This window comes from Kogia breviceps, chromosome 12 (genome assembly GCF_026419965.1).
Source record: "Kogia breviceps isolate mKogBre1 chromosome 12, mKogBre1 haplotype 1, whole genome shotgun sequence".
In the NCBI taxonomy this organism is placed as follows: Eukaryota; Metazoa; Chordata; class Mammalia; order Artiodactyla; family Physeteridae; genus Kogia; species Kogia breviceps.
Genome location: NC_081321.1, coordinates 68172304 through 68194527, shown reverse-complemented (window position 1 = coordinate 68194527; position 22224 = coordinate 68172304). Strand labels below are relative to the sequence as shown.

At 36.8% G+C, this 22224-nt stretch overlaps 1 protein-coding gene and 1 pseudogene across 4 annotated transcripts in view; both read right to left on the bottom strand.

Annotated features, from left to right (window-relative positions):
• Nucleotides 1–22224, bottom strand: part of TMTC2 (transmembrane O-mannosyltransferase targeting cadherins 2) — an 804716-nt gene that overhangs the window by 497415 nt on the left and 285077 nt on the right. The window lies entirely within an intron of this gene.
• Nucleotides 1180–1280, bottom strand: LOC131767494 (U6 spliceosomal RNA; annotated as a pseudogene).

Below are 22224 nucleotides of genomic sequence, written 5' to 3'. Positions count from 1 at the left end.
TAAAATGATTTTGTAGAAATTATTGAAACTACAAGAGATTTCCATGATCTATTGCTAAATGAAATAAGCAGGTTGCAAGTTTCTGTTTATGTCCTAATTACATTTAAGAAACAGAATACTTTAAAAAGGAGGCTAGGGCTTCCCTGGTGGCGCAGTGGTTGAGAATCCGCCTGCCGATGCAGGAGACACGGGTTCGTGCCCTGGTCCGGGAAGATCCCACATGCCGCGGAGCAACTAAGCCCATGAGCCATGGCCGCTAGGCCTGTGCGTCCGGAGCCTGTGCTCTGCAACGGGAGAGGCCACAACAGTGAGAGGCCCGCATACCACAAAAAAATAAAATAAAATAAAATAAATAAATAAAAAGGAGGCTAGCACTACCTGTATCACTGGCTCATTTTACTGCAGGATTTCAAAGGTGAATGAGAGGGTTGGTCCTTTGGTATTTCAAGACTGACAGGGAGGGAAGTACACTTCTAGATTAGACTGTTAAAAAACAGTGCTGTGTTAGTGCCAAACTAAGTGTCCTGAGAACACAGAACAACTTAGTCCGCTGAAAAGGGAAAGAGAATGCTTCAGAGATGTGACTTTCACTCCACAGAAATGGATTAAGCTCCTGCTATGTAACAGGCTGTATTCCAGATCCTGGTAATCAAGACGAAGTTCCTGCCCTTTTGCAGGTTCACATTCTGGTGGTGAAATGACAGTTCACACACGAGCAGGTGACGCTGTCTGTCTAAAGTAGGTGGTACCAAAAAAAACAAAAAATAACACAGGCTAAGGGAAGAGAGCAACACACAGTGGGGTGGGATGATGTCTGATAAAGTGGTCAAGAAAGGACTCTGGTAACACTGGAGAAGTGACCTAAGTAAAGGGAGTGAGTGAACCATGCAAAGATCTGGCATGTTTGGAATTTTAGGGACTAACAAGAAAACCAATATGGTGACAGGGGAGTAAATGCCACAAAGAATCACAGGAAATGAGTGTGAGGAACAGGAGCAACCAGACTGTATAGAGCAAAGTAGGCACTGTAAGAGTTTGGAATTAATTCTTCTTTTTTGGTAGTAAAAAAAAAAAAAAAAAAAAAAACACAGTTTCAACATCAGATGCCACACGTAGTTTTGACTCATTCATTTCCTTGTTGTTAACCAGCAAAGCATCAAACAGCCTCTGGGAACTGCACAAAATATGGAACACTTCATCAATTTGTGTCATCCTTGCGTGGGGGCCATGCTAATCCTCTCTGTGTCATTTCAGTTTTAGGGTACATGCTGCTGAGGCAAGCCCTGGAATTTCTTTTGACTAGGAAGGAACACAAGAGGATTTTAAACAGAGGTACATGATCTCACATATTTTTACAAAAACACTGGAGATCTTGGCTGGAAAACTAACTGTAGGGGGCACAGAAAACAGGGAGACCACGTAGGGGGTTATTAATACTCCATGGCTAAGACGGGTGAAATAAGTGGAAACAGTGAGATGTGGTTAGATTCAGAATATCTCGCAGATAGGTGACTGATGGATCGGGTATGCTCAGTTTGAGTGAAATGCTAGGGCAGGAGAGTATGGAGGACTAATTTAGAAAGACTGGCCAGAAAGGAGGTCACAGACCAAGCCTTGGCAAGAACACCAGATATCTAGTACCTTCTCTGAGAAGAAAGTAAAAGAAAACTTGGAAGAACGCCAAGAGGAAAGCAAAAAAAGGGCAAAAACAAAAACAAAAAACTCTTCTATTTCAATCATGTTTTCAATAAAAGAGAAGAATAAGATTTTAAATAACTTTAAAATAAGTAGCTTGCTTTCCATAAATATTTAAAATGTTTGATTAATAAAAATTAAATTCTATGTTGCTTTCTACACAGCTTTGACATTAGGAGTTTAAAGTTAGATTTTAAGGTATAAACACAAATAGCTAATTTCTGAAACATTATATAACTGAAGGTGCTTAACCTAGTCAGATTTGTTGTTACATAACAAGTTTTTACTTCCTTTCTACATCTGTTCACTTGTATATTTTCCCTTCAAGCTTAAAGAGGTCATCCACACACACTGTAATAACATTTCAGTGGAAGGTAATTAATTTGATAGACTACAACCACATCTTAAGTTCCATCTGGGGAAATTGCTTAGGCTGTTACATTGCATTGCTGTACTAAAGTCAAAGTCAAGTTAAAGCCAATATCTTACCACAACTCTTCTCCACTCATAATATCAATTTATGAGAAGAGAATTCAGATATTTTATTAAAATGTCTAAGGAAGTTGCAGTGAAGTAAGTAGAAATTTTGTTTGGATCAAATGTATAATTAAATTGCAGATAAATGTATCCTAAAATTTACTGTAAAATTATGCAAATCATTTTAAAATATCAAAATCAGCTATTTTTAGACTTCAGAATAATACACAGAATTTATCTTTGACTCACAAATTAAATAGAAAAATATCTGTTTGTAATTAAAACAATGAACTTTTAACAGTTCATTAAATTTATTCATTGATTTCCTTAATCCAACAAATATTTATTGGGAACTGTGTTAAGCACTAGGATGAAAATGGTGAATAAGGACATAACCCTTGCCCTCATGAAGAGTCCAAAACTGTAGCTGTTAGGAGTACAACACAAATAAGGGCTGTACATTTCACTTAGAACTAGCTGAAGTATTCAGAAAAGGTTTCCAAAAGAACTCCTGCTTGCTCTAACAATCTGAGAGCTGTGTATGATTAACTAGTTGTATGATCTAGTTGAAGGGTAGACAAAAGTATCTGAAGTAGAGACACAGCAAAGGTAAAATCTCTGTAGCAAAAACACTGCATGAGCCCAGGGTGAGGGAGACAAGAGAGAAGGAGTAGAGGTGGGCCATGCGAAAAGGTCAGAGGGGTAGAGGCCACCTGGCCAATAGATTACATGAAGGAATTTGTCCTTATCTGTTTTGTCAATATCGCTTTGAGGGTTGTGTGGATAACGGTTGTAATGGGAACAGAAGGGATGCAGGCAGATTAATCTAGGCTTTTAAAAGAGAGTGATGGGGCTGATAATGGAGATGAAGATTAGTGGACTGACAGGAGGGATATTTAGGTAATACAGATAGGATTACATGATGGATAGGAGAGGGATGGGGTGTGAGACAGAGGTCACAAAGATGACCTCTAGGTTTCTGATTCTGAAACTGAGACAAAGCTGGTAAATAACAGAAAAGGAAAGACCAGATTAAGGGGGTAAGATCATGAGCTCAGTTTTGAGAAGTGTAGAGATTGAGGTACCTTTGAGACATCTGAGCTGTCAAAGATGTGGTTTGTTAGGCTGACTCAAGAGGCCTGAGGTAAGGTAAAACAGTATTTCAAGAAGACAGAAGGAGTCAATTATGTCAATTGTTGAAAATAACCAGTGGATTTAATGACACACAGATCATTGGTAAGTTCAGTAAGGTGTATTTCTATGGCATAATAGGTCTTAAAGCCAGAAGGAGTGGGGGGGAATTTGGGGAGTGGAGCAAGGAAATGGATACCCTCAGTCAATAGTCTGGCTCTGAAGGGGAGGGAAAGTGACCATGTCAGCAGAAGGGAATATTAAGTGTTTTGAAAAAGAAAACAGAAAGTCAAAACATAAATTACAACTGGGCATAAAAATTAATGCGTATTCTTCCCCCCTTAGTTTAACTGAAAATTAGAAGAGAAAACCTCAAAATTCCATTTCTAGAGTTCTTAGGTAACTTTCCAATTTGGTCATGGCCAAATTTAAACCAGTCCATAATTCTTTAAACTGTGTCTGTTCCTCCTGGGTGCCCAAACAGCACTTGATTCCTGCTTTTGTTGTGACACTTACCATATGTACTCTAATTACCACTTGTAATCTCTTCTAATTGTAAACCACTTTAGGGGAATTGTTTAGTCAACACTTTGCTAAGGGCCAGATGCATAGTAGGGGGTCATAAATGCATGAAAACGTTAAATATATTGGAAAAGCAAACACTCAAAACACATTTCATGAATGCACGCTCTCATTGGGAAGTCCAGTTGCCTTAATGAGGGCGTAGGTTTCAGTGGGTAAATATGATTACATCATGAGGCCCAAGTGATACCCAGAATGTCACCCCTGGGACTGCTGTCAACACCTCCTCTACACAAGGGGGAAAAAAGAAGCCACAATTTTTATCAGCCTTCTGTGGTCCATAAGACGGCACCACAAGTTCGTAGAAAATAGTTTCCAATAGGAAACTTTAGATGGATAAAGTGGTCCAGGTGATCACCATTTAGGGAATTAGTGCCATGGGAAAGTCCCCGAATCTGAGCTATTAGCAACAACTCCAACCATTTTCTTGCGCTGTTTGTGCAAATGGGTGCTTCTTGCTTGTCATGAGAGTTTGCGGGATCACTCCAGCCCAAACTGCTTAGCAACAGCCTGGAAAGCGGCTATGCTGATTGGTCCCCACAGAGCTGGCCTTGGCTCACAGAGCTCAGGGCTGACACTCGTGCTGCAGAAGTTTAAACCCCATGGGGATAGTCAGGAAAGCTGCACTGCGAGAGTGGAAAAGCAGGAGCCCCAGCAACAGCTGCTTTGCAGCTGGGTCACAAAGGAGAGCAAGCAAATCCCTCGACACCATAAAAGGTAGCAGACGATGGGAAGGCAATCTCTGTGCCTCCATTTGTCACTGGCAGGGTGCCACTGGCTCTCAAATCCAAATGCACTCACAAGAGGATAAAGCCAGATGTAAATAATTCCCTAATTTTATACTTTTTTTTTTGGTAGAAATCTTCAGCAGTAAAGGACATAGAGGGTTATTTAATTTATTTAGATGCAAAATTCTTTGATGATTGAACCAGGGTGCTGAATAAAACACTGGATTCAGTCACAGAAACCTGAGTTCTAATCTGGTTCTGATACCAAGAAGGTGAACCACCAAAGAAAACCCCTAATTTGGATAGGTTTCATTTTTCTCCTTTGCCAATCAAAGGACCTGGGTTAACTGAACTCTACTGGTTACAATTCTCTGTTTAAAAAATGGAATTCAATTCAGGGAAGTCATCATTGGTTAAAAATTCAGATTAAAGCAAAGTTAAGCTCTTAATTCATGTCATACTCCTTTGCTTCCACTGCCTTCCAATCCATGACAGAGAAAAGGAATTGGCCTCCCCCCAGATCCAGCCAGCCGACACTGAGATTGGGGATAGTAGCTGAGACCTAAAATCAACTGTAGTTTAATGTACTAACAAATGAAACTAAACGGAGTTGGAATAAATGATCCATTTATCTTTTTCTGAAAGGACTTTCAAGGTAAAGATGCCTATCAAAGGCAGAATGTCCTAGAAAGGTTCTTACGCCAATTAGACCACATACATATTGAAAGTGTATACTGTGTTTTGGGTTTTGTAAGTAATTCTTGGAAGTAATCCTGGTTTGCCTGAAACTATTCTATGTCCACTGTTCCAGCGGAAAAATAACAGCACCCCATTCCTGGTTTGAACAAATATTCTATAGTTACCCTAATTCTTGTTTCCCTCTCACAAGTATTCACCTAAATCAGACGAGTCCAACGATGGCTTTATGACACTGAGATGTCCCAGCAGATGAAACCAGGAGGTTCTATCCCGGTCCCATTCCTAACAAAGAAGGCATGAACAAAGACATCCTTTCACAGCACAAGACCATGTGATCTTTGTCGAGAGTAATGAAATTTCCATTCATCTCTGCTTCCCCAAAACAGATTTTTCTGGGTGTCTGTTGTCCTAGCACATTGCAATTTTACTTTGTCTTTACAGGTTATATGATAAGAACAGAAACATTATAAACGCAGCTTACTATGTGCCAGGCGCTGTTCCAAGAGCTTTCTCTGTATCATCACATTAAATCCTCATATTACACCTGAGATATTATTATTATCCACTTTACAGAATAAGAAACTGAGGGACAGAGGGGTTAAGTACCTTGCCCAAGGTACAGAAGCTTGTTTTGGCAGAGCTGGGGTTCAAACAGAGACAAGCTGGCTTCACAGTTTGTGGTACTGAATTATCGACTTGGTTCAGAAGTTTACCACCAGGAATCATTACATTATTTAAAGATGAGCTTTATGGAGTAGGTCCACCCATACATTCATGCACCCACCCATCCATCCCTCATCACGTATTCAGAGGGTAACTTCCATATGCCTAGCATTGTGTCAGGCACTGGATAACGAAAGGACTCCTGCTCTTTAGACTGAATAATATGTTAACTCTGGAAGTGGGCATTTACCAATTGCAAGATCATACTTGAAAGGGCGCTCGTTAGACATATGCATCCTACATAGGGAGAAAACAGAGACCAAGGCATCTATTGTGCCTGAGTGAGTTCGGGGAGGTCTCATAAAAGAGGTGGCATACTTCAGCTGGCTCACAGATGGAGGAAAAGTTGGCCAAGCATCAAGACAACAGACTACCTGCTAAGTCCAAGTGCTGGTGACTTCCAAGTTCTCTATACAAGATCCAAATTAAGAATATTGTTTAGAAAGTCAGTCTAATGGAGAAAATGTTCCTTGTTTTAACAACATTCAAAGGCCCTATAGCTTACAAAGGTTCATTTGATATCAACCAACTCCAAACACATCTATTTGAGAAAATAAGGTTATTTAACAACTCCAGTTACCAAATTTCTACCCTCTGTTAGTCTAATGATTCTTGAGCCACCTTCTGTGAATAATAATTATCTGTGACTTACAAAGAAAGAAAGATCTACTGAAAACAGCATTGTTTAGTATGCAATGCTCATTCACTTTCGTTTCTAGAGTGTGAAGGGACCAGAGGTAGTACATATACAATTACAGGAAACTTTAGGCAAAAATGGGAAAAATACACACACACACACAAACACACACAGCAAATGGTCAGAAGCTGGCACATTACCAGCAGAACAAGTTAGTATGTATAAATACATATGACAAGCATATCGCCGAACTGGATCTTTCCCAAGTCCTAGCAGAATAGTGTGCAAGTAAGAAGCATACACACTTGGGTTTTGGCATTAGCACAGAATAAGATTCTCTCTTTTTCTTACAGTAAGAGAAAATGCATAATGTCACAAGAAGATGGGGTCACTAACAGGAAAAAATCGAATACAGAGGTGACATGGAGATGGAAAATAGAAAGTCTGAACTTCTCTTCCTCTAGATAGAAAATTTAATAGTGGTTTGGCTCAGGGCTAAATTATCACTGTCAACATCTCAGACCCTCCTGACCTTAGTAGGAAAATGTGCCATGAAGGCTGCAATAGAACTCATTAGACAGCAACCTCCCAAATTGTCTTCGTCACAGTCTGCTGTGTAATTGACACCTGAGTCGACAGGTTTATCTGTGAGATTCAAGAGGGGCTGAATTGACACTCCCAATCACAAGAGCATCTTTAAAAGCCATGCAGAGGTCTATAGGAGGGTGGTGGAATACTCCTTGCATGACTGCTATAAATACAAAGCAGCCTTTGGAAGAAACATATTTACCTATTCAACTTCTAAAAATGGAATACACGTGCATGTTGGGGTATATGGTGCCATGTCATGAAAAACACAAACATGGCACTTTGAAGACTTGGGGGAAAATATAAGCTATTAAATTACTAAATCATTTAAAGTGGTATTACTTTTTAAATAAGCATAGATATGTTATAAAAAGAGAAGCAACAGCATAGAGGAAAGATTGCAGGCTTAGGAATCAGATAGGCCTGAGTTTGATCATCTCCTTAAGAACGATCCCTAAAATAGCCAGGCTACGTGGGCAAATTGTTTAATGTCTACAGAAATTCAGCACCTTATAGAGATAAGATGATACCTCCTGATAAGGTTTATAACTGAGACAGTACATGTCAAGCTTTTACAACAGCGCATGGTATATAATAAGTGCTCAACAAATGTTAACTGCCATGATGACTGTGCAATAGGACCTGGGTTAACTGAACTCTACTGGTTACAATTCTCTGTTTAAAAAATGGAATTCAATTCAGGGAAGTCATCATTGGTCTCATGCAATATCTTAAAAGGATTAAATGAAGTAAAATACATTTTTAAAAGCATAGCACAGCAACACATTGTTAGCACTCAAGGAAAAAGTTCTCCTCCTAACTAGACCTCTTATACCTAAATCCATTTACTCAAAGGTGGCTCATGGAAGTAGATGACTATTTTTCATGTATTTTAAGCAGCATTCTTGTAACACACCCACATTAAGAACTTTGTGATCCCAAATACTTTGCTAACAACCATATTATCTCTTGTTCTTGAATGTCTTAGAATATCACAGGCAAAAATTGCCTTTGAGTTCTGAGAATTTGAAGAAAAGAGAAAACAGGGAAAATACCAAAGCTCGAAACTGAAGTTACAGTAAAAAGTACTTACGACCACTTCTGATCAAACTGGAAAACACATATAAATACTGGCAACAGTTTAAGAATATATTTCCCCTTATTCAGAAATATGTACTTTCCAAAAGGTCCCTTTTCACTTTGAAATCTTGACATGATTTGGCAAGCTCATGTTGAACTAGTTAGTGTGGCTTAAGCTGTTACCAATCTTAGAACAGTAAGAAAGTAGAAGAATTATAGCTGACTCTTCACTACTGCAATATTCCGATACCTGGTATTTCCTGGAAGCAAAACTTGAGTTAATCAAAATATCATTTTATTCAGATCTGTCCTTCTTCACACTTCTTTTTCAAAGTAAATGCCAAAGATTATCATATTAATATTTTAAAATTTTGATTCTAAAAACATAATAATGAAATAAGAAGTACTGGATAGGCAATGGAGGGAAAATAAAAGGAAGTACAGACAACACCCAGAGAAGACATTATTTTCAGCAAATAGCTTTTGTACTGAAGGATAAGCAAGAAACAGAGTAGAAAAGGCAGTTTTTGGTGTTGCTGGACTTACTAGATTAATGATCAAATGAAGTTAGAAAAGCATAAGGAGACTAAGCTAAGTACCTAAACAAGAGTCACTTAAAATAAATCATATTACCTTTAAGAAAGATTTTATACAACAGGAAATATTCAGTCTTTCTGGGATAGTGACTGTTTTAGATTTGGGCGGCTTACAAGAATAACAGTAATCCATTCATTTCACAAATATTTGGATATCTGAGATGTCATTATGAAAAGAAAAATTCCTCAGAGTTCCAAATAAAGATTTCTTAAATGTCTTTTAGTACAGTAGCTATTTTACTATTTGTTTCAAATTGAGTAAGTGAGATTGTGTTAATACTTTCTAACATCACAAATGAAGTTCAGCAAAACTAAAGCAAAACCATGAAAAGAAAAGCTTGCTTCTTTTATAGTCATCATCAGTGTAAATTCAACCTAATCACTACCAGTGAAAATATTTCATATTGCTCTCCAGCCCAATCAAATTCATGTATCAAGCTGACTCTTCAAGTAAAATTACAGATATTATGGTAGTTTATATAAAAGATATTATTATTCCTGGCTGCCATACATGATACTCAACAGTTAAAAAAAAAAACCCAAAAACCAAAAGATTATCTGTATTTTATGGTACCTGTCAGAAGAGCACATATTCATTATCATCACTATCACTGTTCATGAAATTCTACAAAGTCCCCTGATTTATGAATGAATGATTTATATTATGCACTCTGCTGAGATTACATTCCAAGGCTATCAGAGCAAAACAGATAGCCAGAAGATCATGCTTCGCTACGTCACCAAACAGAAAAAAATAAAGGAATATATGCAATTTTGTGTTTTTTCCATTTCTATCTTTCAATAGTAGTAATCAGGATTTCTATATTCGTGGGATTACCATATCATTTTTACTGAGATAAAAAAAAGAAAGAAATTTCACTCCCCAAAATGTTCTTATCCAATTATTTGACCCTTTAAATTCACTCTTCAATCCCTTTTTAATGCTGAGGACCTTGACATTTTTAACCAACAGAACAAAAAATAAGTTCTGATGTTTTTTATTTACTTGAACCTACTTAAAACATCACTTTTCTTCTCTTTCCTAATTACTTGTATAACCCCCTTGTCGTTTATTCCTTCAAACTTTTATTGTTCCTTTCTCTCACCCTCTCCTTCCACCATGCAACACTGAAATAATGTGTCCAACAAATAGTTATTGCTGTACGAGACCCTCCCTTGGCATCTGAAAAAAATGAGTAAGACCGAGCTGCTCTCAGTCTAGTGGGGAAGACAGACATGAAAATGACTAACAGTAACAGAAGGTTATGGAGCCACCTTCATGAGAGCACAGATAACAGAAGAATCGAGTCAGTGGGGAAGGGTAGTGATGTATCAGTGCTATGCCCTGACAGAAAATTTTATGTGAATTCAGTCAATCTCTGCTTCCGAGTCATTTCACTTACATTCATTCAATAAATATTTATTGAATAACTATGTGCCAAGCACCAAGCTAGTAATAGTAATGAAGAGACAGGGTCTCTACTCTCATTGCCTAAAAAAAGCAACCAATAGTAATACATTAGTATTCAGCTATCACAGATATTCACGTGTAATAAGAACCCTGGAAGAGAAGCATGAAGGCTGCCTGGAAGAATCAGTCCCTGTTTTATGGAACAAGTGTTAAAGATGAAACTGGATGGAAGGATAGGGCTTTGCCAAGCGGAGACAAGGGAAAAAGATATTCTAGGTCAAGGCAGCAAGCAGCATGCTTGGAAAAGACAAAGAATGAAATGTTCTTTCTTAACATACTTAGGGAGCCATTAGAAGTTTAATATTGTGGGGGGATAATGGCTGATGAGGTTTAATGAGAAAGGCTGTGGCCAAATAATAAACAATGTTCCATGTCACACAAAGACAAAGATTTTACTGAGTAAGAATCATGATATTGTTCTTACTGTTAATTGCTAACAATTATTGAGTCCTTACAACATACATACCTGGTAGTATTCTAAATGCTTTTGTAATACATTTAGACTCACTTAACTTCTGGACCCTCTCAAGAAGGAAATACTTTTGCCCTCATTATACAAACAGGCAGAATAAGATAGAGAGAAGTTAAATAACATAACCAAGATCACCGAGCTAATAAGTGGTAGAATATGCCAGGCAATCTGGAGCCAGTGTTCATATATTACGGATGCATCCCCTCTAAGGTGATGGAGTGCTAATGGAGAAGAGAGGCAAGCTATGTGATTAAATATATTTTTCTAAACATCTGTTTCTATACCTTTGAAATACTAAGAAAATAACTACTGAGCATTTACTACATACATTATTCTTCGAGCCACAGGAAAACAAAAATATACAACACGTCCCATGAATACCTGCAATTCCCAGTATATTCAGACATAGATTGAATAAACAAACAGAAACAGAGACAGTTACAGTCAAGATCTGCTTATCTGATGCAGAAACCAATGGAGCCATGAACAGGTAGGCATACTTCAAGTGGTACTTTTGATGACTCGCTGGAGGTGGACCGTGGACTAGCTTGAGAGTGAGAAATTCCTGAAGGCCAGTCCTGAGGGGGCGGGGGGGGTCCCACTCTTTCATGGCCTTTATTTCCAAGAACTCGACCAGGTTCTCATAGTGGAGAACCAAAAAAGATCCCCTCGTGGTGAGGGCAAGGGAAGAAGAGTAATCCTTGTGAAATATATGCAGAGCCTTCTCAATAACAAAGGCCTGACTCTCCAAGGTAAAAGACTTTACTAGAGCCTTTTAAAGAGCTGCGGCAAAAAGGCACTCTCTGACTTCATCCTCCTCTAGCCTTCTTGTCTCATCTAAGGTGGTGAGGGGCGGGTAGCTCTACAAGCAGAAAAACGTGTGAAGGTCATGGCACAGAGACACAGGCTGAATCAAAGACTGAGATTTAACTGAACGATTATAGAACATTCCCCCTCCACCACACCTAACACCCCCATGACAGGGCTCCAGTATGATAATACTGAAGTATACCTGAAACAGCTTCGAAGACACACAGTCTCTCTGAGAAAGAGGATTAAGGAAAGCCTAACACCAAGATGGAGATAAAAACAAGGACACTAGAGAAATTTGAAGCTGCTAGCACCAATAGCTACAACAAACACTAAACAATGATGAAATCCCAGCCAGATTAACATAAATCTTCATATTAGAGGCCTAATAATTTGAATTCCTATTATGAATTCAACATATACAACATTCAACAAAAAAATTACAAGGCATGACCAAAGGAAAGAAAAACATAGTCCGAAAAGACAAAGCTAGCATTGGAACCATAATAAGATGTTGGAATATGAAACAGATGTTGGAATTGTCTGACAGGGAATTGAAAATACCTATGATTAATATGTTAAGGACTCTAATGGAAAAAGTAGTCAATACTCAAGAACAGATGTGTAATGTAAGCAGAGAGAAGTTCTAAGAAAGAATTAAAAGGAAATGGTAGAAATCATAACAGACATGAAGAACGCATTTGATGGGATCATCAGAAGACTCAGCATGACCAAGGAAAGAATCAATGAGTTTGAAGATAGGTCTATATAAACTTCCCAAACTGAAATGTAATGAGAAAAATGAATGAAACATACAGAACATCCCAGAACTATAGGAAAATTTCAAAACGTAACACATGAGTAACTAGAATATCAGAAAGGGAAGAAGGACAAGAGGGCAGAAGAAATATTTAAAGTAATAATGATGGAGAACTTTCCAAAATTAATGATAGACACCAAACCATAGATTCAGAAAACTCAGAGAACACTAAGCCAGATAAATTCCAAAAATAATAAGCCTAGGCAGAGTATGTAAAAACTGTAGAAAACTAAAGGCAAAGAGAAAATCTTAAAGTCAGAGGGGAAAAAAGAACACCTTACCAATGGAGCAACAAGGTTAAGAATTTCATTGGACTTCTAATCAGAAACCATCAAGCAAGAAGACAATAGAGTAAAACACTGAAAATGTTGAAAGAAGAAAGAAACTACAAAACTAGAATTTTATATCCAGCAAGATTTTCCTTAGAAAGTGAAGTAGAAATAAAGATTTTTTTGGACAAATAAAAACTGAGGGAATTCACATGATCATCTCAATTGATGCAGGAAAAGCATTTGACAAAATTCAATAACATTTCATGACAAAAAACACTCAAGAAACTAGTAATAGAAGGAAATTATGTCAACATAATAAAGGCCATATGTGAAAAACCTATAGCGAACATCATATTCAACAGTGAAAAACTGAAAACTTGTTCGATGAGTAATGAGTTTCAGTTTTACAAGATGAAAAGTTGTTTTGCAAGATCTGTTGCAAAACAGTGTGCACATAGTTAACACTATTGTATTATATACTTAGAAATGGTTATGATAGAAATTTTTGTGTGTTTTTTTTTTACTACAATAAAAAAAATAAGGGGAAAAAAACAGAGAAGGAAGAAGCCTTCGGTAACAAATAGAAAACGGTTACAAACCTGGTTGATGTTAATTCAAATATATCAATTATCACTCAAATATGAATGGTCTAAATGTACCAATTAAAAGATAGAGATTGTCAGAGTGAATAATGATAATAATAAAGGGCCCAGCTATATGTTGTCTACAAGAAATCTACTTTAAATATAAAGACTCTAATAGGTAAAGCAAAGGGACAGATATAGATAAACCAGGCTAATGCTAATCAAAAGAAAGCTAGAGTATTAATTTCAGACAAAGGAGACTTCAGAGCTAGGAAAATTATTACAGTATCTCCCACACTATTTGTTTACTTAATTTTTTCTAGGGAACACCTAGACGTGCTAATGTCTATGGAATACACTTGGGGAATGTATTTTGTACCTTCTGGGAATACTGCTTTAATAGAAACTATCAAAGCAATAATGGCAGTGGTAAAATCTTCTTGGTACCCTTAAACTTCACCGTATTTGAAATTCCCCATCTTATAATCAAGTAAAAGCAACCCTTGTCATGTAGCATTACTATTTGAATCAGCTTTGTTATAATTAAAAGGTATCAAATTTAATAAGTGCCATGTATACACAGTTATTTATATAAATAAGTTGAGAACTGTTGAAGTGGTGAGGGGGAGAGGATGGAGGACCCCTCTTCCACACAAGTGGAAACAGAGTGGAGAAGATAATTACCACTTGTGGTAAATGTGCATCCTGGGTGGAAAGAGAAAAACAGACACCTTCAGGAAAACTACCTTTAGCCAAAGCAATAGATTTCAACTTAATCCTTTACCTCTACTGAGGTAATCTCTTTGAGATATGCAAAGATACCTTAAAATAAAATACTCCTGATCAGTAATTTTCTGCTTAAAGTGAGTAAATTTCTGATTCAAGCAGATGGAAATTCTGTTCTTCTTCTAGCTAGTGTTGTTTCATCCCCCAAAATGAGAAATAGAACAAACTTTACAGTGGATAATATCTTTAAGTTCCATTGCTCAGGGACAAAACTTTCCCAGACTGACCATTACATCTACCAATTACACTACCTACTTTTCCATTATATGGCATTATAATACATGGCATTATTTAATGGCCAGTGCCCATCTTAAACCCAGTGCCACATGGTTAATGTCAAAGGGACCAAAAGGTCATATTAAGAGTCAATCCTTCTGCATGTTACCATCTTCCACCTAAAGTACTGTTACTACAATGCACACTGAATTAGTGTCAGCACAAGAATGTACACCATCCTGTCACTTTTGACAAAGAGCCTCAATTACATCTCAGAAATAAGAGTCCCGCAATTTTAAGTCTTTTAAAGGAATTATGCTTTTCACTGTGAGAAGAAATAAATACATTTATTAAATAAATTTGTAGGCCAGTATGTGCTCAGGTGCTCTGGCTTCAACTCACTATCTATCGGTTGAAAGTTAACCAGGAAAAGGTCAGCAATCACTTCACTCAGGCATCTGACCTTGTGCTCCCCTTCAGTTTGGAATATCGTAATGTTTCCTTCAAGACTTAAAGTACAAGAGAAACTATACACCATATAAGGTACACGATATAAACTGTATTTAAATTAAAAATTCAACTTTCAACTTCACTATTACTATTTTCGTGTTACTTCACATATATAGATACCTAAATCCTTTTTTCAATTACCCAAGTTAAAATTCTTCTTTAATTTAATGATATACATAGAAGTTGTCTTTTCACTTCAGAACTGCATTATAAGAAAATCTAAAAACTGAATAAAGATTTTATTTAAAAATCAATTTTTACATATTTTGAAGTTAGGCATTTATGAGCACAAGGCACCATATATCCATATTTGATCATAATTAACAAAAGGTTAAAGAGAAACTTAAGTACAGCTCTCAGAAAAGCCGACTATAATGCAAGAGGCTTTGGACACAGGTCTGAACCTCTGTGAACCACAGTTTCCTCATCTCTAGAGTAGGTACCTAAATCGTGGGATTATGTGAGAAATATTAGAATAGCATATTCACAATGTCTAGTTTACTGCATGATAAAGAGTACGAGCTAACTACAGGAAGTACTGTGATTAACCTGATCACAGAAGCGGCAGAGGCAGGGGCCACCCTGTTGGTAATATTTAATTCTTTGTAGGTAGGAAAGCAAGAGATGAAGATTGATGTCAAGGGGGATAAGAAATGAATGAGAAGTTCAGACGGTCCTAGAAGCTCAGGACTTGGGGGAAAAAAAAAGTTGAACTCAGAATTAACTATTGTTTGGAAGAAGTATAATTTTAATAAAAAACTAAGGATAAAATCTACAAGTCTGCAGATGTCACGCTTCAGGCTGCTGAGGCTCAAGTGGCCTCATATGCAGTGTAGATGAATATAAGGGGGAATGACCAAAATGTCATGGGTTTGTAAACATGTTCATGGATGGGCTGATAAATCTATTTACGAGGCTGCAAAAATGAAAACTTTCACATCTTAGAACAGACGTGGCTTCCTTTATGTATATGCCTCTGTGTGTGTGTGTGTGTGTGTGTGTGTGTGTGTGTGTGTATATCTGTGTGTATGAATAGATGTATACACATCCAGAGGCTACAGGAAAAAATAGGCAACTTTTTTTTGTGAAGTGTTGATCCAACCCCTTGGGAGGAAAGATACTTGCTTTTGAAAATGTATGCGGTCAGTACCACCTTTTTCAAAGGTAAACAGGGGCTTAGACAAGGATGCTGTTTTAACAAGGAAAGATACTCAAAATTTCTTCTATTAAACAATGATCAAACTACGAAAATATAAAACATAAATTACAAACAGAGTTTAACTCACATTAAAATTAAAAACAGTTTAACTCACGTTTAACTCACACTAACTCACATTAAAACACATTAAAATGTGTTCATGCTTGATTACACGACAGGAGAGTCAACATGATGTAGGAGAAAGGATAACAAGCTGGAAATCGTGATGCCAAGTCATTTCGTGTGTTAACAGGCTCATGTAACAAATTAAAGGACTGCAAAGTGGGAGAAAAATACCTACTAAGTGGTGTGGAATCCCATGCCTCTAATAAAAATTAAAAAGAAAATAAGATTAAGGTACCTACATAATCGTCCTTTCTGAAACAAAAACCATTTCCACCAGTCTTAAGCATGGTAGCCCACCACTGAAGCAACTATAGATAGTTGTTATAATTTCCCCTAAAGAGAATACACTGAGGTCTTCTTGAGACCAAAGAAATGCCCTGCTGGTCTTTGTATCACCACCGTTTATTACAGAACATGACACAACATTCAGGTTCAGAAAATGTATACTGAATTCAGGTTTTTATAAAGGATTGCTTTTTTAGAGTCCTGCAAGAAAGCCAAGCTATATTTAAGGGCTTACGGCTTCTCCATCTGCATCCCTCCAATAACATGGGATAGCAGAGTCCTGGGGGATTTTGAGGCCTGAGGCTGCTGGGCTATTTATTTATTTTTGCTGGGCTATTTAAATTGCACTAAATGTTAACTACAGACCAAATATAGAAAGCAAACAAAATAACAATGAAATTTAAGTTAGTTTCAAAGCAGCAGCATCCTGTTTACCCCCAAGTAAAAAGCTAACATTTCTTTTCAAACATATAGCATCATGATATGTAGATATAAAGCAGGTAGAATTATTCCACATGACCTTCAATGCCTGAGAATTTGAGTATTTTGATTTTATTATTTCTGAGAATATTATTATTCTGAGAACATTATTTCTGAGAATAATGTTACTTCTGGCAAAAGAAAATATCTGTAACAATGACTTTTAGTAACTGACATAAAAAAGCAGAATAAAACTCTGGAATACTTTGGAGATACTTGGATTCCTAGGTCACTCAATGGCAACAAATAGCATAATTACGAGATCGATTCTATAAAGATACCTCAATTAAAAAAAAATTGATTCTGTATATCAAAATGCATAAAAAAGAACTATCAGATTCATTATGCTTCAGAGTAAAAATAATACAATGATAACTTCCACAATGCTAAATCATAAAGTTTAGATGAGGCAATTTCATATAAAATGTTTAGCTGAGCACTATATTAAATTAAATTTTCTTCTATATGTTATCCAATATTTCAGTAGCATGATACATGTGATATACGCCTTCCCTTTTCACGGAATAAGTTTGCAACTTCAATGGTATATATCCATAATAATCATTCAGTAAGAGTCACAGGAAAATTTTTTGTTCCCTGCTCCCTCCAATCTAAACTTGACTGTGCAGTGATTATAATAAAACAAAGGAACCTAAATGTTAGTGAACGTGTAAAATGGGAAGAGCTTTGCTTTAAAGAGGAGCAAATGGAAAAATAATCTCAGCTCTAAATAGTAATGATTATGACAAAAGGCCCAAGGAAACACACAGCGCTGTGCTCCAGATAGACTACACTGACACCATTTTAGCCTGGGGTATGGAACTTTTCCATGGAACTTCAAGTACTTTCACAACTGGAGTTTTATGTAGCCCAATTAACTTTGGCTAGACACAGAAATCTGGCTCAGTATTTTCATACAGTAGCCAAAATAAAGGTTTGCTGTATCAAGAATTACTGTCAGAGTCTCCCATATCCTTCCTTCTCTCTTACTAACCTAAATCTGGAAAATAAGCTAACAGCCAAGATGCTTTTACTACAATTTAAGTCAATATTAATTTTACTGGCTCACAAAAACTGCAAAATATTTGGCTGAAATAAACTGAACAAAGACAAAAGGAAGGAGGACCAAAAAAAAAAAAAAATCAAAGTAAGGATGTACACACAACTAGAGAACACACACGGGTTTAGAAACAACTATAAAACCATCTGAAACACCATAATAACGGAAATGTTATTCCTTCTTTTCTCTCTTAATGCATGCCCAATTTTAAATTCATGGCATTAGCCCTAGGTAACAAAGTTCAAACAAGGAATAAATCAATGTTAAAGAGAGCTTGTGTTTAGTATTTTAATTGGATATGACATTGGTATGAAAGTTCCATATATTCTAAAGAGATGTCAGCCAGGCCCAACTATATGTAACCATGGAGGTTACCAGTGACCCTAAAGCAGAACTAACTATTCTCTAGGGTACCCTGGAATATTTGTATTTGAGTTGTAATGTAGGACCCAAAAGTGCCAATAGCCAAAAGTTAATGTTAAAAGTTAAAAGTTTTGCCAATAGCCGAAACTCTTAATGACCTATAATGCCTAATAATAAAAATGCGTTTGCCCATTCAAACTAAACTAGCATTTAGAGGTAATGTCTAAAAATAAGTTATAAAAAACGGGGATGGGACCTCCCTGGTGGCACAGTAGTTAAGAATCCGCCTGCCAATACAGGGGACACAGGGTCAATCCCTGGCCTGGGAAGATCCCACATGCCGCGGAGCGACTAAGCCCGTGTGCCACAACTACCGAGCCTGCGCACCACAACTACTGAAGCCCACATGCCTAGAGCCCGTGCTCTGCAACAAGAGAAGCCACCGCAATGAGAAGCCCATGCATGGCAATGAGAAGCCCACGCACTGCAATGAAGAGTAGCCCCTGCTCTCCACAACTAGAGAAAGTCCGCGTGCAGCAACAAAGACCCAACGCAGCCAAAAAATAAATTTAATTAAAAAAAAAATGGGGAGGCAGGAGCACTAACTTCCTTTTAGAATCTCTGATCAAGTATAAAAGGGGGGAAAAAACTCCACACAAAATTATTTAATATAGAATGAAAATTAATGATGCTTAATTCAGAAATCCTTGAGGATGTATCCAATTCTATTTAGTAGCTTATTTATTCTTGGGGACATTCCTTAAATCTTTGAAACTCAGTTTCCTCATTTATAAAAAGAGGACAGTACTCGTTGTAAAGCTTCATGAAATAACATATATCAATCACAGGCACTCAAAAGATGTACAGTCCTCTTGTGACCCCTCCCCTTCCAGGGTCTTGGAAGATTACACTGTATTCACTCTACAATCATGCTACTCTCATTCATTTATTCAGTTTATATCATTGGGAATTAGAGTGATGCCTAGCATGGATTAACAAATCTTAATACATGTGTTGGCAAAATGAAGGGACTAATGAGGACATGAGAATCAGGCTAGGGAAACAGAAATATTAAGAAGTCAGGCACCCTGTATACCTTTCACTTATACAGTACTATATGTCAATTATATCTAAATAAAACTGGGAAGAAAAAATGACTTATGCCCAGCCCTTATGTAACTTAACAAGGGAAATGCAAAAGGAGGGTACAGGGATAGTTATCAAGATACTGAAATGCCATATACTAAAGATATAAAAAGATAAGTTAAGACTTAGTCCCTGTCCCACGTCCAGGGTCAAAAGACATGGATTTTATATCTGCCATTCAATCTAAAATGTGCTATTATAGAGATACTGAAACCAGTGCCATGGAAGTATAGAGAAAGGAAAAATATAATTGCTTGAAAGACTCAGACAAGACTTCACAGAGGAAATAAAATTTGAACAGGTAGAGAGAGGAAAGGGACATTTTTGTCAGAGAAATAAAAAAGGATTTGATCTATGGAATTTGTCAGAGCATTCTGGGAAATTCAAAATCTTTCTGAACTTTTGTAAATACTACAAATTCTTAAAGAAAATTTTGTACAAAAATGCTTTGAGTGAATCATTCCACTGGCTATAAGAAAAGCACCAATAATCAATTTTTTGTCTAATTTGCCTCAGAAAAATGTAATTCTTTATATGAAGTCCTACTCTATAGCCTAAGATTAATTTTGTTGCATGTCAGTTTTACACATTTTGCCTTTGGTCAGTTTTGATGGAATAGAATTCCATTTCTATTCTTCTTCCCTTGAGAGTAATAACCAATTCCATTTTATAATATTTTATATTTAAAGCATTCAGAAGTCAAATGTGTGGCATTTTCTACCTTGCCAATTCCATGTTAAGTCAATGGCATATTACCAGGCCAAGAAAACCAAAATCAGACAAAAGCAATCCACTGGGATCAGAAATTTGCCAAATTTCATAATTCAAAAAGAGACTGTTAAGGATGGTTGTGGAGTTTTGGGCACTTTGAGTTTAAGCCATTCCATAATAGGATTTGTATTTCATCTAATCAGCAAGTTGGAAACTATGAAAGTTCTCTTGATGTGGGGGGGATTCAAATTTGATTGTAATACATGTCTTTCCTTCCCTTCCTTCCATATGTTTCAGTAAATTAAAACTGCTAAATCTTGTTTTTAAAAATACCTTCTGAAAAATAAAGCAGCCTGTAAAATCATATTTTTGGTACAGGAAACTTAAATTATTCAGGCGTGAAAATAAGAAGGAAAAATTTTTTTTAAAGACACGTAGTTTCTATATCCAAACTAGTGTCACAATCTAGGTATAATCAGAATTAAGTACATTTAAGCATTCAGGTTTTTTTTTTTCTAAATGATATTTTTGGCAGGGAGGTAAATCAGGCATTTGAAACTTCTAGATTATTTGAAGGTGGCCATTTCTCAATCTAATTAAAAATGTTTCCATTTGAATTCCATAAGGATATCTCAAAGACAGTAGTTGAGGCCAAAGTATACATGAATTCCATTTTAATATGGAGCTGTGTGAATTATCAGCCTATCAGAATAGGATATGGAACAGGTTTTCATAAGGTAAAATAATTTTTTTCTAACTGATTAAACTAGACATATTATGATCCTATCGATGGCCAAAACAGCAACTTATACCCTCCAATTCTAAGTAATGTTCTTTCCCTTTCTCTGTTCCTTCTTTTTGTTGGGCCCTCATATTAATTTATTTCATAATTTCTTCTTTCATATATCTTTTCTTCATCTTTATGTTTATGTATGGAAACATTTACTCACCTTTATTTTCTTATCCTTCAAATGAAAATTGTTTTGCCATCATTTTTTTTTAACTTCTAAAAGCTCTTTCTTGTTTTTTCATTATTTATTTTTTATGGCATCCTGCACTTCACAAAATGCTATATTACCATCTCTAAGGATTTTTTTTCTTTTGTTTCCTTCAGTTTCCTTTTGTTAATCATTTGTTTCCGTTCAAATGAAAATTGTTTTGGCATCATTTTTTTTTAACTTCTAAAAGCTCTTTCTTGTTTTTTCATTATTTATTTTTTACGGCATCCTGCACTTCACAAAATGCTATATTACCATCTCTAAGGATTTTTTTTCTTTTGTTTCCTTCAGTTTCCTTTTGTTAATCATTTGTTTCCGTTCCAATCTTTTACATTTGAGGCTTTCCTAATATGACTGATGATCCTTGGTTGCCCATTGTTATTTAAAAGTAATAAAAGCTGAATGAACTCCTTAGGCATAAGTATGCTTTCTAGACTGGAGTCACTTTTGTTTGTCTGGTTTGGGAGCTAGTCATTTTCAGGGACCTCCAAAGGTAGGTATATGGAAATCTTTTCCCTACAGTGATTCAGTGTCTCCAGATAAGAATGCAACCACTTCTTGGGAGGGGAGGTGTGTGTATATGCGTTGCTGAAGGGGTATGAACTTTGTGTAGCCTGTGTTCTGCGGGTGGCAGGGAAGCAGTACTGACAATCTGAGTACTCCACTGGAAAACATTCAATCCTCTTTTCAGTGCCCACTGCATTCCACCTTTGACTGGGCAAGCTGTTCCTGAGTTATGGAGCTCTCTCACCCAACTGCTCCACCACTGTGAGCAACCCTTCCCCACTTGGAGGTGAGTGCCTGCTGGCTAGCACGGTGCACATGGGGAGAAACTTGACTGCCGCATATGTAAGTTAGAACTGATTACCCTGTTTTATACTCCTTAACTCACTCTCTTCCATGCCAGCTGCCGCCACGTCGAGTCTCTCCAGCTTTCTTCACATTGTTATCCCGTTCCAAACTCCCTTTAGATGGTGGTT